Here is a 19,379-nt window from a genome sequence, read left to right on the forward strand (position 1 = left end):
TTCTTCGAACTATTTTCAGTTTACCATATTAATAACTATGACTAAGGTGGCCAAGGACTGGGTGTGGAAAGAGCTCTATGTTTTCTCCAGCTGGCAGAGGTTAACTATGTGATTTCCTCATGTTCCTGTGCAGATTGAGGGACATAGAGAGGAAGGAGCAACATATTGGCACAATATATATGATTAGGTGGATCCAACAGCCATAAAACTCCATGAAGGAGACTCACAGCAGGTCACAGCTGCCATTTTAGCCACTGGACTGGAATAAAGAATGTGGATGAGCTATCCAGGAACTCAGCCAGCTTGAATTCCCCCATAATTCACTGCATCATTCACTTGAGGTTTATTTGGACATGTCTGCACACAGATTTTATACTCAGTCCTATTTTATCATCATGCAATTTAAAATCCATTTAACACTGGGGAAAAGCCCACCAAAAGTACTGATCCTTGTTACCTCTGGAAGAATGTAAAAACAGGTCTTCCAAAAAGAAAGGGACTCATGAGAACCCTAGTCATGAGAATCAGTCACAACAATGATGCATACTGGTGAAAAAAATTAAGTTGTGATGTTTGAATGCAAATAAAACTATACAGATAAATGAGCTGTTACCTCTATGATTGAATACCAGCCTAGCAAGTAACATGAAATTTGGATTGGATCACTGTTCGTTTTATGAATTATATTGATTATCCTGCTGCTGATGCAAAAATTTCATTCTATATTCTGGTATAATAAAAGAATGTTTGGCTCAGGACACAAGGCATCTATTAGCATCCTGGTCTTCCTGCTTGTTTCTGTATTGCACTGGTTTTCATTACATCAGTTTTGTCAGTTATTTAGATTCACTGTTAAATGTAATTTATGCTCTCCTTGCCAAAATTATTTTAAATTATGACCACAGAAACCTTCATTTTTTAATATATTAAGAAACAGGCAATCCGGAATTCTAAGAAATAAAAAGCTTTATACAGACTAAGTCAATTTTGTTGTTTTTTTAATAAAGGTAGCTAGAGGCAAACTTTCTGGTTGTACAACCTATTTATTAAAAGCAAGAGTGACTGTTTAGCTTTCAGAACAAATGTCTAGTTGCAGCTCAAAATTCTTAAGGTTAGAACAAAATTTAGCCAAAGTACATTTGCTTACTTAACTCTGGCAGAATGAAGATTTTGCCTTCAGACACTCCTAGGGAAACACTGGATAAAGAGGAAAGGGGCAGTTTGACAAAAGAACACAATACATTCAGAATGAAAAATTCCTTCTTTCTCCCTATTCACTGAGAACAAAGTGGCATACAAAGGATGTGTTTACAAAGTCAGAAAAAGGTCCGAAAGTGAAATTTCCCATGCAGCGAAAAATGGCTAAAATAAGTGCATCTCTTCAAAGAAAGAGACAGATTGATCCCACTTTTTAAAGAGATTCAAATACGGAATCAAAAGACCTTGGCCTCTAGCAGTTTTATGGCCTAACAACATTCCCATTTTAAGATAGCTAAGTAGCATGACATTCTTTATGTATTTTTGCTGTGCAGCACAGAGAATGACATTAGCACTAAATGAATAACAATGGGAGTTTTGCTGCTGGGTTTAGTGGCAGCAGGTCTCGAGGCTTAATGTGTTAAGACACCACCTAAGCAATTTTCCTCTTGCCATTTTTGATTTGGAACAATAAATTAATGTTATAAAAAGAGCTGGGAGCAGTGGGGCCTAACTAAATCCTCCTTAAAAGTTAAGAAAGTTAAGAATTGGAGAGTCTAGATGTCCATCTTTCAACTTCTGGGAATGGACAGTGGTCTCCGTCAAAGAAGGACAACCAAGGAAGAAAACACTTTGTAAGAGTTACATTTTAAACAAACCACATTCTTAACAGCACAAAAAGCTCATGCGATAAGACAGAGGACTGGGAGGGAATATAATCTAGTGGTAAGAGCATGATACTGGGTGTAGTGATTTCCCAGTCTGCTTCTACTTCTGCTACTGACATGCTGTAACAGCTTGAGACAGCCAATAAAGGCTGTACCTGAGCTCTTGTATGGATCTGGACCTTAAGCTGAGATTCTTAAAAAAATATTTTAGTTACAAACTCCCATTAACTTTAATAAGAGTAAGGTATCTAAGTAATTTTAAAGATCTGGGCTCATGAATGCTGTGTGCCCTTGGAGGTTGGAGGGGCACGGCGACCGCCCACTGGTGGCGGCAGCAGTGGCTGTGCTGGGGGTGTGGTGGCAGTGAGCAGGGAGCTCCTGTTGGCAGCCACGGAGGTGTCAGAGGATGGGGCAGGGTGGTGAGCACCAAGTGGTGGCCAGTGACCACCCACAGATGCTGCCAGCAGCATTGGCAGCACTTTTTGTGTGGGGTGCATCGCCAAGCTCAGGGGGTGCACGGGCACCCCCCCGAGTGTCGCCAATATCTGGGCTTAACCATTTTTGCACTTCACTTCATCTATACACAAAATAGTATTACACACACACACACACACACACACACACACACACACACACACGGCTCATCCAAACGAGCACAGTCATGCAGTATGTGGCACTGCAAACATGTTTGCAAACATACTGTACAGTCCGGTGTTCTCCATGCTGCAATGACGTGCTGCCTGACCGTGCACTATGCCAGGTTTTTTTGACCTCTGGATATCCAGGCATCAAAACAAAATAACAAACAAAAACACAGAAAAAATTAAAAATCCTGGTGCAATGCTGCAACTTCTGGCTAGGCTCCTTGAACCAGAAATCGCTATGCCTGCAGCCCCAGGAGCCCCCTAAGGTCCCAGTTAAGACTGCTGGGGCCAGCCCGGTGCAACCTGGGGCAACCCCACCTGGGGCAACTTGCTGTGCACCAAAGCACACGTGGCACGCGTGTTCCCTAGGGACAAGTAGCAGCTGGGGAAGGTGCACTGCCGCTATTTGTCCTTGGGGAACAAAATGTCCATGTACATCTGGACATGCCCTTAGTGTTCAAAGCTGTGTAGAAAACTTAACTAAATTTATTAATATTATCTTTATGCATTATTTCATTGAGCTTTATCACCATTTTACCTGTGGAGAAGTTGAGACACTAACGTGAAATGATACATTTAAAGTCACATGATGAGTGGGAGGCAGACTGGGATTACAAACAAAGCATCCCTCATACTTACATTCATCCTTCTTAGACCCAGGCTTCTCCTAGGGAATATTAATAACTTTCATAGGGTTGTTGGAAGGAGAAATTAATTAATATTTGCATGGAACTTTGTAATCCTTAGCTGAAAGGTTCTAGGTAAGGGTAAAGTAATATAATGTGAACTCCACTTTCTCAAATATGTCTTCCACTGGGATACCTCAGGAATTCAGATAACTAAAATGTGAAAGATGCAGAACTTTTACAGGTTTGAATGGAGACTGCAGTGTTAGTCTACAAATGATATACCATGAAGATCACAACATTTTCATACTATATCAGATTCTTTTCTTCTCTGAAGTTATGTTTTAGCTCAAAACATCTGTCTCTTATCTGGCACTTAATTTTAAAGATAGCTTTGTGCCAATAGGCTTTGTCTTAAAGTGAAAACAACCTAGATAAATCAGTTATAACTGAGGAGCCTTTTACTTCATATTAGTTCTCAGTTGGCCAGCTTTGTATTTAAGAACTGCTTGGGACAGTGTATAATAAAGTATACCTCAAAATCAGGAGTTACACCCTTTCATACCAAAAACTGAATTGGGTCATAAATGTTTCAGAAGCCTGTAGAAACATGAGAGCTAATGATAACATAATAATACATTATGAAATGAATAGAGTTCATAGTTGGTAGAGTTGGAAGGGGCCTGAACAGATCATCAGGTCTGACCCCATGCCATGGGCAGGAAAGGATGCTGGGATCAAATGACCCCGGCAAGGTATCTATCTAGCCTCCTTTTGAAGACCCCCAGGGTAGGAGCCAGCACCACTTCCCTTGGAAGTTGGTTCCAGCTCCTAGCTGCCCTGGCAGTGGAGTAGCACCTCCTGATGTCTAGCCTGAATCTTCTCTCTGTCAACTTATGGCCGTTATTCCTTGTTACTCCCAGTAGGACTCGGGGGAACAGGGTCTCTCTGTGAATTGGAACTAACGGCTAGAGAAAGGAACTGCAGAGTTTGAATCTGACTGATTATTAAAAGGGTTTATATTGCTGTCAGCTCAAAAAATTAGGTTTTTTATTTTTTTTTTTAATGCCAGATAGGTCCTACCTTTGCTCTGTTGTGACCTTATTCTCTACCAACTTCCTTCCTTTTTCCATTTCATCTAATGGCACACTCATGCACTGCAATACCAGTCATTTGCTTGCAATGGCAAGTCCCCTGGTTCAAAGCCAATATTTGAAAACAGAAGTAGTTTACTTTTACATGCAAAGATGCACAGATAGAAGTCTAAATGAAGCCATATTCTTCCTGGGTGTCTAATACATCCAGTGAATTAGCATAGGATTTTACCTTATAAATAGGAAAAAGGAAACTACAAAAATCACTAAACACTTTGTTATCTCAGTGCAACACCTCATGCCTGGGCATAGATACCACTGAGAGAGTGGAAACAGCTGCTTCAGTAATGTTCTGCGCCTGTATTTAGCACACATTCTACGCTGTTGAAAAATTGAATGTTCTCTGGGGCAGGTCCTATTTCACCCATTAGGTGCCTATATGGATGATTTAGTTCCATCCTGTTCCAGTCCCAGTTTGCACAATGGGTGGATGGATTCACTTCCCACTTGCTGTTTTTTATAACCAAGAAAATGGCATGTTACAAAAGCAAGGTGCATTAATAATTTTTCAGAGCTGAGCAGGATAGGAGAGGATCACATGTAGGTGCCCAAGTCTACTTAGGACCCTGATTCTACGTTTCCACATATGGATTCCTGGAAAACAAATAGCACTGTACACTACTCAGCTCAACAACCATAATGAAATTTCCCAGTGTTGAAAAAAACACCAGCAAAAGCTGAAAAACCACCAGCAAAATGTTGGAAAAACATTCACTGGAAAAACAAAAATACAAAAAAACAAACAAAACAAAAAACACACAACACACTGTTCCCCTGACAACACTAAGAGTGTTTCATGTGGCACTCTTCTCCCCATCCCCTTCGACTCTCTCTTTCCTCTACCTAATTAACACTGGTTCTTGCACTTACAAAGCTGCCATGTTCTGTCAGCATGGTGGCACAAAATCAAACGTTTTCTTTTCTGCAGTCCTAATGGATGTATTCAGGCCAGTCACAAAGGGTGACCTACAAAGGGAACAGCAGAATATTCCCAAGCTTAAAAGGATACAATTGTCTGTACTGCAAACAGAACTAAGGAATTTTCCCAAATTTTTTCAGGAGAAAATACAGCTAGATTAACCAGCTGTCTGGGAAAGAAAAATAAAGGAAGAATCCCTAAACCAAAGGGCAAAAACTGAATGTTATGGCAATATAGAAGGTAGGAACAGGAGCTTTGTAGAGAGAGATAAGGTAGAAACAGAAGGAGGATGCAATACACAAAAATAAAAAGGCCTGAAGTTAAAGTGAAAAAGTAACACTGACCACAGCCACATGGTAAACTCACCAGCAACAGCCAGAGGAATGATGTGCTGCTCTGAAAAGGCTGCTCCAAAGCCACTGTTGCATCTGATCAGGATTGGGGTCAGCTAATTAGGACTGCAGAGTAATGGAGCTAATGAACCTCTCTCATGGTGCACCCCTGTTGAAATCTAGACGTGGCTCCACTGCTTTCAATTTAAGTGGTACCTGGAGTGAAGCAGCAAAATGTGCTTGAGGGCATTGCAGCTGAGCATGGTGACTTAGTAGGTAGGCATCATCAATTAAAAGAAAAAGAGGCTGCAAAAAGGACTGAATAAAATGCCTGGAAGATCTGAGGAAATAAAAAGTTCTTCCTGTGCTTCTCTTAAAGCAGTATTCTTAATGTATGAATGAGTTATCATGTGACTTTGTAATAGTAGGACACTTGTTGGCTTTTACATTTCGAAACTAGAGAGAGTCTGAAACTTTCCAAAGTTTGTGGCTGATGTGTGATCAAAACCAATACATAATGAGAATAAATTTCTAGTTATGCCTAGCTATGGATAATAATTTTCTTTTGGCTTTGATACTGGGAGCATCTACATGTGCATTAACATGCTTTTTCTTATTCGCATTAAATTTAGTACCTCTGGGTGCCTGTACATAAACATGGAGCCTGCTCCAGTGTGCTGTAATTATAGCACTTCAGAGCAGACTCAATTAAATCAAGTCTGCTAGAGAGTGGTAAATTACCATGCTCTACAGCAGCGTCCCACATCTCATGCATCAGCATTCCTGCTTTTCAAAATGGTGGTTGTGGTGCTTGAACTAAAGCTCAACAAATACATTTCAGTTCAAGTGCCCCCACCACCATTTTAAAGTGCAGGGATGCTGATACATGAAACACTGCCCCACCACCCCTAGAGCAAATGTAAAAGTCCCCTCCAATGTGAGGTACTAAAAAAAAGGCTTATTACAGTGCCTTAATGCACAATAACAAATGTGCACAGTATTTAAGTGATGCTTAATATGCATTAACCTATTTTACTGCACATTAGTATAATCACAGCTTTTTATGTGACACTTTAATGTGCAGTAAAATATGCTACTTTGCATTAAAGCACATGTGTAGATGCACCTACTGTGTGCTATAAACCTAGGGAATTCTTATTAGCCTGCTTCTAATACTGGGAGCCAATTTTAAAAAATAAGAACCGGCCAGGATAGGGATAACAAACAGCTAAGAACAGGTTGGCAGAGATGAGTACCTGTTAGAGAATCAGTCTCTTTAAAACAATTTGAATAGCGCAATGCTTTTAAAAAGGGAAAACTCACATGAGGAACCTATTTTAGTGAGCTAATATTTTTCTGAGTAAGAAGCAGAATCTCTAGGCCCAATACAGCTTGGATGTTCAGACTAGTTATGTACACAATTTTCAAATGGGAAACTAATATCCAGTCCTTCCATTTTCTTGCTAAAGGGACACTGTCAACTTTAATTAATATTTTTGAAGTAACCAACAGGAGACCCTTCCTAGTCCTATGTTCTTAACTTAATTTAAATGTTGACTATTAATATATACATACATATGTATGAATTTATTAAAACATATATATTTTAATGACCAACTTATACAGTGTTTCTACTCCTTTGTTGATATTCATAAAGGTTATTTAAACAATGGGACTATACATATATGCAAAGTTAAACTTGCATGTAAATATTTGAAAGATTGTAGCCTAAAAGACTTTATCTGGGGACCAGTGCCTTAGCACAGACAGCTGAGAAACAAACTAAAAATATGTGGGTTTTCTTTCCTAACTTTTTTCCACAGTAATCTTAAACTAAGGGTAATTACAGAAGGTGCAAAACTGTCATATGGAAACATGTTTTCCAATTTGATAGTGTCCCTTTAATATGTAAGATTGCCTGATGTCAAGTTATGTCTTCACAATTTTATTCAGGGAAACAGCACTGATTTACATTGCTTGTAAATCACATGGGCTCTTAAACTGGAATAAATTGCCGTTCAAGATGTGAGTACAAATTGGAAAAATTACATCCCCTGCCAATTACTTACATATAAATGTAAACTTAATTTTTCATACAATGACAAATGCATTTGAACATTCATAAGCAATTATGCCACATGCTATATATTTTATTATGCTAATTGTAAAGTGGTAAGGCAAATAACTTCCCCTGAGAGATCTGTGGTTGTATAATCAAAACACCACATTTGGGAAAAGGCCTGGGAAGACTTTATAAAAAGCCATAGATTCAAAGAAAGAGTCTCATACTTAGCAAGATGTATCTGTTGAAGGACATAGACTTAAAACATTGGAAATGTATAATGCACAATGAAAACTGAATTCTGTGTCCTTCATTCCTCTGAGGTGAATAGGAAGTTGTCATAAGAAAGGACATTAGGATTTAGTTATAGATGCTTGAGGCTGAGAAGGTAGTGTAAGAGTGATGTTATAGCCATGGTGATCTATAAGAAATGCAAGACGCAAGGATTTCTTAGGGTGATATCTTTTATTGGACAAACTATGTAAATCAAGATAAAGTCATCAGGAGAGGTGGTGGGTGTGTTCAACAAACTGTTTCAGCGCAATCAATACCTCGTTTTGTACGGAGATTGTCAGCACTAGCCGCACAATTTCACTGAGTTATAAAAGAGGTATATAAATAACTTGTATAGCGGGTATTGGCATAGTATCTGACTGCAGTATGTCGGGGCTAGCTTAGAGCTATGATCCTCTATATTTCTAAAAGGACCAAATCAACTCAAACTATATTTAATACATCTCTGCCTGTAAGTCAGCAAAGGCTGTGCCTATAAATCCACAGATAGTATTATAAAACTGCCATAAGCTTATTATTTACCCATAATAGTTTGATCATCCGAAGTCATGCATTCTTATATAAAGCCATTTGAAGAAACTAAAATAAGTACCCTTGCATATCCTTAAAGTAGCTAAACCAGATAAATACAATAAAATTGGTATCACAATCACAGTCCTGTAGTAGGGTGTTAAGTAGTTTGATTGATTGTGCCAGTTTCTAACCTGCTTAAATACTGTTCTCCAGCTCTTCTCTACCCGTAACTTATTTTAGTCATTAGCATATAGTCATTTAGCAGTCCCATAGGTGTATGCCTATTACTGAAAGCCAGGAAGCTAAACTGAGTAGGACATTGGTTTACTATCTGCTCAGTGGCTTCTGCCCTGTTTAAGATAGCCTCTCAGAGCAAATGTTAATGGCTAAAGGTAAGATTAATATGATTTAAAGCATTATTTGGGATTTACATAGTACACACATAACCTTGGAGGCTCTGCTCAGATCATTCTTCTACTAATTCATTTATTTTAACCTGGTGAACTTGCCATATTCTTTTCAACTCAAGCAAGGTATTTCTCTGAAAACCACTGATAGCCCTAAGATACACTGCTAAGGTTAGGGGCTGGTAAACATTTTCAGCAGAGACTTGCTTTAGTGATTAACTCTCAGCTATTTCAACCTGCTCTGAGCATACTGAAAGATACGCTGTATCTGAACTGGAGGTCGTAGGTGTGGTGCAGGCATTACTGAGACATGTGGTGAGACTTGTGCCATGGATTGTATAGGAGGTCAGACTAGATGATCGTAAAGGTACCTTTTAGCTTTAAAATCTATCAAAATGTAAACACAAAAGTTGTTAAGCTAACCATTTACAACAACTAGGTTCTCTCTCCCTCACTTCCCCATCTGCCTTGTACATAAGGAGTAACATTTGCAGAATTTGGGATGCTTGTTTTGCATTGAAAATGGCTTAAATTTAGAAAAAAAATCTTCCCACGTGGAAAGTGTTTAAAGAGAGTTTAAGTGCATAAGGAGGTTCATTGTTCCCAACTGTTAGCCAAAAAGATCAATTTCAAAATCACTGAGGTGCTAAGTACAGTGTTAGTAACCTAACTCACAACACAATGATGGCAACTGGAAACTCTGTTGCCTTCGGTGAACTTTGGAAGAGGTACATGGATAGATACATCTATCCTACAGTGGCAAAACATTCAGTCCCGCTACCATCAAGGAAATGAACCCTATCCTGCTCTATGTGTGTCAGCCTTGGAAATGAGGTTGGATCATGTCTCGGGAGCCTCCCAGATTGGACTTTTGATTATGCTGAAAATTAAGATCTTAAGCACTGTGCCAGAGGCAGCCCTCAGGGTGTCTTCATTATCTCTTTTCTGGAGTTGATGCTCATGGAGGGGAATCAGATGGATAGGTTTTACTTCCTTGGCAGCCTGATTAAACATTTGGCTACTGTGTTCTAGATATCCATTCCGAGTCTGATTATGCAAACTCTAATTCACTCACTCCCACATATGACTAAAGGTTGCACAAATAGACCATGTAGTTTAGAATTGTAGCATGGAAGAAACCTCTGCAAAAATACCTGTTTCCTCCTGTATGTCATTTGGTCTTGCATGGAAGCTGCTGACAAGGGTTCTTGCAATGAATAGCACTTAGGCAAGATATGTTGGGGAAAGAAGAAATAAACATTTAAATTTATTTTCTGAGGTTTTTAGAGCTGATGAGCCCATGAATTAGGGAAAATGTGTTTGAAAATAAATATATGAATTAGCTGAGATTTTAAAAATCAGTTCTTACAGGAGGGTTCAAAAGGATTCTATACCTGTACAAGAGCTTAACAGGACAAGAAAGTAAATGTCATCTTCAACAGGCACCATGCGGCAGGTGGCAGATCAAAACTTCCTGCCCTGCAGTGAACCTTAAGTATACCATCCAGTGCATCTGGAAAGGCAGATTAGAATCTGCTAAGAGAAAGTGGTTCAGTCTCTGTGGGCACATCTACACGTGCACCATTACTGTGCAGTAACTGAAAATTATTGCACAGTAGTAACTATGGTGACTTATGCCAGCTTGGCTGTATGATACAGGGAGCAAAATTTACACCTGAATAGTTACTATGCAGTAAGATATGTGTAGACACCTTGTTGCACCTAATTTTAGTCCCAAGTCAGTCTACACACAGCATTACTGTGCTGTAATGCCTGCATGTGTAGACACCACGTAAAAGCCACTTACTGTGCAGTAAATGAATGTGTAGACACACCCTATGTACACCTTGATGCCTCTGCAGAGACTTCCAGTTAGAATTAAACTGACACGGTACCATAGATATGGCAGAGAGCAGAGAAATTTCATAGCTCATAAGAAGGGAAAAGAAGAGCATCTCTTCTTCTTTCTGAGCCTTTTGCTAATTGGGTAGAGATTTTGCAACCAAAGAAAATAGGAACTGGTAAAATGCAGAAGTATGAAGAGAGCTGTATTTTTAGTTTAGTCAATTTAAAATATGCCTTTTCCTATTCTAGCACTGAATAGCAGGAAAGGGGATATTTTTTTATAAAATTGAGATAAATTCTTGCTAGAACTGATATGTTCTTTGGAAAATCCTGGAAAAGAGCCTGTTTCATAAGTTTAAACACTTGGTACAGTATGAAAATGACTGAGTAGCATCTAGTAAGGTTGGCTCTAATCTCCAAATAGGGTGAAGTGAGGACAGGACTTTGTCCTTAGTTCCCTGGCCAGTAAAAGGGGGCATGCTGGTTTGGGCCATACAGGCTGCCTTGGAACTCCAGGGGGAATGCCGTCTGAATTTTCCAGAATTCCTCCTAGGACCCCTGTTCAATAGTAAAAGCTGGGCCATAGAGCCTGAATAACCTGGGGGCTCAATGTGAATAAAATTGACACATTGCATGTTATCTGTTTTATTCATAAGGACAAGTTCTGCTTGGCAAAAAAAAAAAATGTATTTGGACTTTGGTTGGGTCATGAGGGTTACATGGCAGGGTATAATTTGTCCTGAAGCATCTAAGCCTGAATGTCTTACTGCATTTAGTGGAAGCCAGATCAAAATTACATCATTTCCATATCAACAAGATTTCAATTAAAGGTAGACTGTGAATAGTACTTCCTTCCTTCGTAGACATACTGAGGCAACTGGTACAAATTGTGTCCTAAAATAATATTCAGTTACTATTTGAGGTAAATAGAAGAACATGCCTGAGTAATCATGAGTTAATGAACCCTAACTGGGCCCAAAAGAAAGTACCTAATGGTACAGGATGTTAATGAACACTAGTTTTAAAATAAAGAGATGTTTCAGACACTGCTGCAGCATTTAATATGCTATTTTACTAGTGGCATCTAGATGCAAAAGCTTAATAGCACATTGGCAACAATATCTGAAATATATGAATTCAGTACTGGTTTTCACCATTTGATATAGTGAGAGAGAGAGAGAGAGGTTTCAGGCACACTGAACAAATAGAGTATCCAGTTTTAACTTCTTTCAATTTCAGTCAATACTGAACAAGAAAATAAAAGCCCTGTGATAAGTGAAAGATATGTATCTAATTAACAAAACAAAATTTATCTTCAAAGATGCAACTGAACAAGACATTCAGCTTTAAAGTACAATCATTTTAATTTCACAAATTATATTTGTTTCATGTGCCAAAGTACTTGGGTAATGACTGATCCTAAGAGTGAGAAAACACATATTTTAAAATTCATTTGTACATCATGGATCAAAGTTTGGGAATATAAAACTTTGTGTTTCCACAGATAAAACAACTTTTTACTCCTTGGCATATTTAAACATCATTGTTCAGCATAGGGTATTCCTATTCTCTCCAAAATATCATGTACTGCTCACTACTAAGAGGCAAGATACTGGTCAAGGCAAACAATTCTTCTGATCTGTTATGGCAATTCCTTTTTCTCCTAAAACGTTAAGCCTGCCTTTCAGTCCTGGTTGCCTGTGTTCTTATCTCAGTAATAGCTTCCTTCCCGTCTCAAAGGGTATGTCTACACTGCCAAGGAAGACCACTGAACATGGCATGTCCACTTGCTCATACTTATCATGTGCCAAAGCCTAAAATTAGTGTATCTAGTTTACTGCAGCCCTGAGCATGTGTCCATAACTGCTTTTAAATTCCCTGTCCAAGGCATACTCCTTGGAACACTACAGAAATGTGCTAAACTGGGTGCCTAATTTCCAGGTTTTAGTGCACACTGAGTGAGAGATGAGGCATGGCTTATAGCAGCTATCCTGCTTGCCTCAGATGAAGTACAGGCATCTCCTAAGGCCCCCTGATGACTTTGTTCATAGCAGACACACCAGGATAGATTACAGAAATAAACTGTGTTCTGAGAGTAAAGCATAGCCGCACCACTTCAAGAAAATGGAAAAGAATAAATTGGGCCATGGTTTACACCTTTTTCCTTCATTGTTTTCACAGAATAGTTTACTCAACTATGTATGTCCTGCCAGCTATCCTGGTGTGTAAGGGGACAAAGCCAATGTTCTTAGCATTCTCTGCAGAGAACAAGGTAGCACCATGTTCTCCACCTTTGTCTCTTCCCATCTCTGTCTTTGCTTGACTAAGTATAGCTAGTGCTTTGGGGGCCAACAAAGATGGTGATCAACAAGGAAAGCATCTTACACTTAGTAATTGAGCTCTGCGCATTAAATCAAATAGAACAATGTGATACATAGTCAACTATGAAGAACAAGTAGAGGTAGTGTTATAGGAGCTGCTTTCGCAATGAGTACTGCCTATTGAGTGTAGTTGTGGCCACTCTGAAGGGTAGAGCTAAGATCCAGGTTGACTTGGATAGACTGGAAAAAGGGTCCACAAATCAATCAGATAAAATGCAACAAGGACAAGTGAAAAGTCCTGCACTTTGAACAGAATAATTACATGCACAAGTACAGACTGAGGAATGACTGGCTGGGCTTCAGTACTTCAGAGAAGGGCCAGTTATATATAGGGACCTATTCGATTTGCGATTTCATGGATTTTGTGGAAACTGCGGAATTGGGCATTGGCCACAAAAATCTGCAGAATTAAAAAAAACTTACTAAAAATTAAATGCCTACTCCACAATGGGATCCATAAGTCCTCAGGACTGCTGTGGCCCAGGCTTGCAGCTCACTGGCGGACTGGTGGGGGCAGTGGGGCTGACACAAAGGGGAACAGCCAAAATGGCAGGGCCTCCCCCATCCCTTGCTGCTGATTGACTGAGAGGGCTGCCTGTCACACAGCTCTACCCTTCTCTACTACCCAGTGGTGAGGGGTGGAGCTGCACAACAGACAGCTCTTTTGGCCAATCAGCACCGAAGGGAGGGGCTAAATGATGGAGAACCCCACGACCAGCCCATGAAATTACCTATCTGACTCCTCAATTTTGGTAGGTCTCTAGTTATATATCCAGGTTATACTACTTTCATCTAATCTGCATGTACTTAGCTTGTTAATGAGAATGTCATAGGAGGCAGTGACAAAAGTCTTGCTAAAGTCAAGGTTTATCACGTCCACTGTTTTCCACCTATCCACAGACCCTGTCAACTTATAGAAGGATATCAAGTTGGTCAGTCATGTTTTGCTCTAGGTGAATCCAAGATGGCTGTTCCTTCTTCTCCTTTGGTGCCTCATGATCATTCATGACCTTTTCCATGATCTTTCCAGGTATCAAAGTCAGCCTGACAGGTCTGTAATTCCCTAGATCCTCCTTCTTCCCTTTCTTGAATAAACTTTTCTGGTATTATCCTAGGTTGTTTTAGTTCTTTCCTATCTTTGTTGCCAGCTGTACTTGCCATCTGGTAGTTTCCCATAATTGTGAAGACTGTCACGGGTAGGTCTTGCCTGACCAACCTCCTTCTATGACCAGGTGACATATCACCTGGACAAGGGAGAAGAGATTGATATCATATATATGGACTTTAAAAAAGCCTTTGATCTGGTGTCTTATGATCTCCTCATGGAAAAATTGGCCAACTGTGGCCTCGGCTACACCACAATCTGATGATTAGGAAATTGGCTCTGAGGTCAGACCCCGAAAGTAGTAGTCGTCGACGGAAGCAAATCATTATAGTGCTCCATGACCAGAGAGATCCCCCAAGGCTGTGTCCTTGGACCAGTTCTCTTTAACAACTTTATCAATGATGTGGCCATTGGTGTCAGAAGCGCACTGGCTAAGTTTGCCAATGACACTAAACTTTGGGGCACAGCATCCACACCTGAGGATAGGCTAGTGATCCAGGCTGACTTGGATAAGCTTAGTAAGTGGGCAAATATAAACCTGATGGCGTTCAATACTGAAAAATGCAATGTACTCCACCTCAGGGAAGAAAACCCACAGCACACTTATAGGCTCAGCAGTGCTACGCTTGCTAGCACCACTGCTGAAAGAGACTTGGGGGGTCATGACTGACCACAAGATGAACATGAGCCACCGATGTAATGTCACAGCTGGTAAAGCAAATAAAACTCTGGCTTGTATCCATAGATGCTTCTCAAGAAAATCTTAGGATGTCATCCCCCTGCTGTACTTGGCCTTGGTAAGGTTGCGGCTGGAGTACTGCATCCAGTCCTAGGCTCCACAATTCAAGAAGGATGTTGAGAAGCCTGAAAGAGTCCAGAGGAGAGCTACATGCATGATCAGAGGGAAGGAGAACAGGCATTATGAAGAGAGGCTGAGAGCCATGGGACTCTTCAGCCTAGAAAATTGTAGGATCAGGGGTGATCTGGTAGCTTCCTGTAAGTACATAAGGAGTGTGCATCAGGATCTGGGGAAACATCTGTCCACCAGAGCACCTCAAGGGATAACAAGGACCAATGGTCATAAACTCCTCCAAGACTGTTTTAGGCTGGACATAAGGAAAAACTTCTTTACTGTTCGAGCCCCCAAGGCCTAGAATAGACTCCCTTCAGAAGTGGTGCAGGCACCTACTCTGGATTAATTCAAGAAACATTTGGATGATTATGTTGCTGGGATCCTTTGACCCTAGCTGACTTCCTGCCCCTGGGGCAGGGTGCCGGACTTGATGATCTTCAAGGTGCCTTCCAGCCCTAATGTCTATGTTTGAGTAAAAGAAAAGGCATTAAATATCTCAGCCATCTCTGCATCATCCATAACTGGATTGCCTTCTGCATTCTGTAATGTAACATATCAAATAGTAGTACCAGAGAGAAGACTATGAAGTGGATGATAAATGAAAGTCAAGTCAACAATTTGATGCTGTGGCAGAAAAGGCAATCTGTATTGGTTCATATTAATAAGACTACTGCATATAAATCAACTTTGATAATTATTCCACTCTATTAGACACTGCTTTGGCCTTCCTCTTAGTACTTTACTCAGTGTTGGGCACCACACCATTTCAAAGAGAACAGAAATCTGGAGAGAGATAAGAAGAAAGCAGTATGTTTGCTGAAAGGTTAAGAAAATGTGTTGTGTGAGCACTAGATAAGAGAATCAGGCATGTTGAACTGGAAAAAAGATGTCTAAAGGAAGATGTGAAAAATGCCTAGAAAATAAAGATGGCAAATAAAGGAGGGGGAAGGGAGGCAGTCACAAGCAGCTTCCATTCTCATTTATTACTGGGAACAGAAGTAATAATGGACTAGTCTTTTGGCATGGAAAAATGTGATTAAATGTCAGGAAAACTGTGCAACAGTTAGTGGAACCAAATGCCAAAATAGGCTGGTGGAAGAAATTGCTTACATGTATTCAAAGTTAGATCAAGGACGATTTAAGAATATTTATATCAGTTTGACCATGATTCAGGAGGATGAATTCTGGAAGTCCCTTCCATGTTAAATAATTCAGAGAAGCTGTTTCAAGAACATTTATGTATTTAAAACAGTAATCCTGCAGGAAATAGAGACCCACTCTTCATACTTTTCAGACTGGGGGTGCTTAATCCCTGGCCTGTTATCTGACTCACAGGGCTCCCCCAAGACCATGGGGAGTCCTGTGGACTGTGTCCCGATATGCTAGTTTGTGTACACAAGGCAATGTATGGCTTGACCCTGGCACATGGGACCAGGCAGGGACAGTGCAGGTCCCAGAGACTGATCCTGGTGGTAACATGAGGCATTGGGGCCTGATCTTCGTGGATGGAGGCAATGCAGGGCCCCAGGACATGATCCTGGTGTGTGGTCCAGTCTGGCTCAGGGACTGGCCCCATGCCATTCAACTGGCTCGTGGAACCAAAAACTTGAGTGCCACTGGTTCACACTGTCATCGGGGTTCAGCTCCTCAAAATATTTAAGTACCTAACTCCTACTGATTTCAATGGGAGTTAGTCATTTAAATGCCTCTGAAGATCTCTGCTCAAGCCGATAACCTGCTAAGGACTTAAATAGCCCACGGTTATGACAAAGATCCTTTCCTAGCTATTGCATTCTTAGCTGGTCAAATTCTTTCTTGTATAATAGTGCAACAACTGTTTGCAACTAAAGTGCACACCAGACCATTTAGAAGCATACCGGGTTGTACTGTCTGGCATAGGTCACAGTTCCATTTGTTTGGTGAATGTTGAGGTCAATTAGGATTTACTACATTTTGTGTTAGTATTACTTATGTTATAGTATAGTAGTGCCTAGAGATTGCTGCTGCATTGTGCCAGGCACTATACAAACCCTCGTCTCCCTCCTCATATAGCTAAAGATAACAGATAAAGAATAGCAGGAGAAACAGAAGCATAGAAATATGAAGTGATCCCCCCAGTTTCACACAGAAATCAGTGCATTTTGTGCATCCAGAGCTCACTTTTACCCGATATGTTTTCCATCACAAACCAAGGATGATAAGGACCAAATACATCAGAGACTCATAATTTTAAAAATGGTCAGTATGCTTCACTGTCATATAGAGAATCACTTTCCAAGGAATTTCTGTACAAAATTAAGACGCAGAAATGGATCTAAAAATAGGATTTATGAAGAATTGTCTAAAATGTAAAGTTTTAGACCGAATAAAATACAAACCTTGGAGAAAAACAATAAACCAATGACTCTTTACTCTCAGCTAGCCATTAATTTACAGAATCAAATTCCCTTTTGCACTCACTCTTTGTGGCTCAGTGACCCCTGTATTGGAAGCCTATGCTCTGGAGTCTTCTCTGGAAGCACTGGAGAACTTATTTTTTAGGAGCACAAGTCCTTTCTTTGACCCTGTCCTTAGAGCTTGTCCTCTGTTAGACATATGTTGTTTATTAAACTTTAAGGTTAAGTTTAAAATGACTCTGTGTGATGAAAATATTTCTCTAAATTCCCTTGTAAGAGCATCAAAGTAATTCTCTTTCTCTTTTTCTCTCTCCAGTGAGACAGCCCACTATTAGAGCTTTTAAATTTTTAATTTTAGAAATATTTTATGCTGAATGTAGTAGTATACTGAAAAAGCACTAGATATAGCTAGTTAAACTGTCTCATGCAGTTTTCAAATAACTCAGGTACTTCTGTTATGTCTGACTCTAAACAGAACCAGTCTTAGTTTGTCCATATCTTTCATAGCATTATTAATAGACTAGATGATTACTAAATTATTAATAATGTCCAAGTATTAATAATTTAATTAACAACCTTAACTCAATGAGTAAGGGAATTTAATTGTGCATTCAGTGCAAATTTCCGTAACATTTTAAAGCTTAAACATATTATTGAAAATGCATATGAGAAAGAAACCTTTAAACCTTAACATTTTTTTCATGAAATTTCAATTTGTTCCTTCAGAAAGCAGAATCAAAAAGTTCCACTCAGCAGGTTGGGAGAGTGCAGGGTAGGAATTCTTTTCCTAGCATTTTAGTGTATCTCACAATCATTAGTAGACTTCATCCTCGTAAGCAATACTCTCCCATAGTAAAGACTGGAAACTAAGGCACAACAAAGATTAAGTGATTTGACCTACTGTTACATAGCAAGTCCAGGCTGAGCTGTGAATTAAAACCTGGTCATCTGAGGTCAAGCCTGGTGCCCTTTACACTACAGCATCCCTTCTTCAATCAGCATAAAATATAGCATGGAATCAAAGTTCATTACTCATTACTTTCCACACCAGTCATCATGCACCTTTTCCTTTTGCCTGCACACAGATTCGTGTAATTTGTGTTGGAAAAGTTCATTTGATCTTTGTTCATATGTATTTCTAGACAGCAAGTTTTCTTTTCTGACCTTTTCAGTTAACAGAATCACTCAGCTGCTTCTCAAAAGTTCAACCCCTCTGCTACCCTGCTAGATGTTTTTTGGGAACTTATGAACTTTGTCAGCCTGCGCCTGGATGGCTGCTTTCTTCAAAGAGGCATTGTATTGTAACCCTGCAATGACATTTGTATCACCGTGAGGGTTGTGGTATATCAGGCCCTTTTAGATTTTAATGGAGTGTTTTGTGCATCTTGGGTATGGAGGCTATGCATGTGGGTGTATTGGCTATTAGGTGTACAGAAATACTTGAGTTGGAACGACATGACTTACACAGTACATAAACTTAGAATCATCTATGTTGACCTTTTTTAACTGAGCCTCCCAGAAGAATTCGAGAGAGCTTGTGCCCATGGAGATTTTTACGCCTAAGGCCTGCAATTCTCTCTAGTCTATCCCTGTACTAGACGACAATTCAGGATGCTCCTGTAGTCATGAGAGGCTATACTGTTGTCTTGTGAAATGTGGTCTTGGCTCACCTTGAGGATAAGTAAATCAAAGGTGGCCTTCCATTATCTTTTTCCCCCTAGTAGAAAGGTCTCAATGAAACTCTTCTAAATTGCACTGGGAATTGGATCATCTTTCTGCTATGCCCAGGACTGACAAAAATGGGAAAGATTCAAGGGTGTTGTCAGAATACAGCACATTCTGGCCACATCTCTTGTTTTTACCTTGGCATACCCCCTCTTACATGGCCATTCATTTTGAGTGTGGAAGAGATAGGAAGGAGCCCATATAGCTAGTCCTCATGAGCCAAAGTGCACCCCATGCCAGGAGAATCCTTTTCTGTTC

Source organism: Crocodylus siamensis, chromosome 4, assembly GCF_052110815.1.
Source record: "Crocodylus siamensis isolate JL-2025a chromosome 4, ASM5211081v1, whole genome shotgun sequence".
Classification (NCBI taxonomy): domain Eukaryota; kingdom Metazoa; phylum Chordata; order Crocodylia; family Crocodylidae; genus Crocodylus; species Crocodylus siamensis.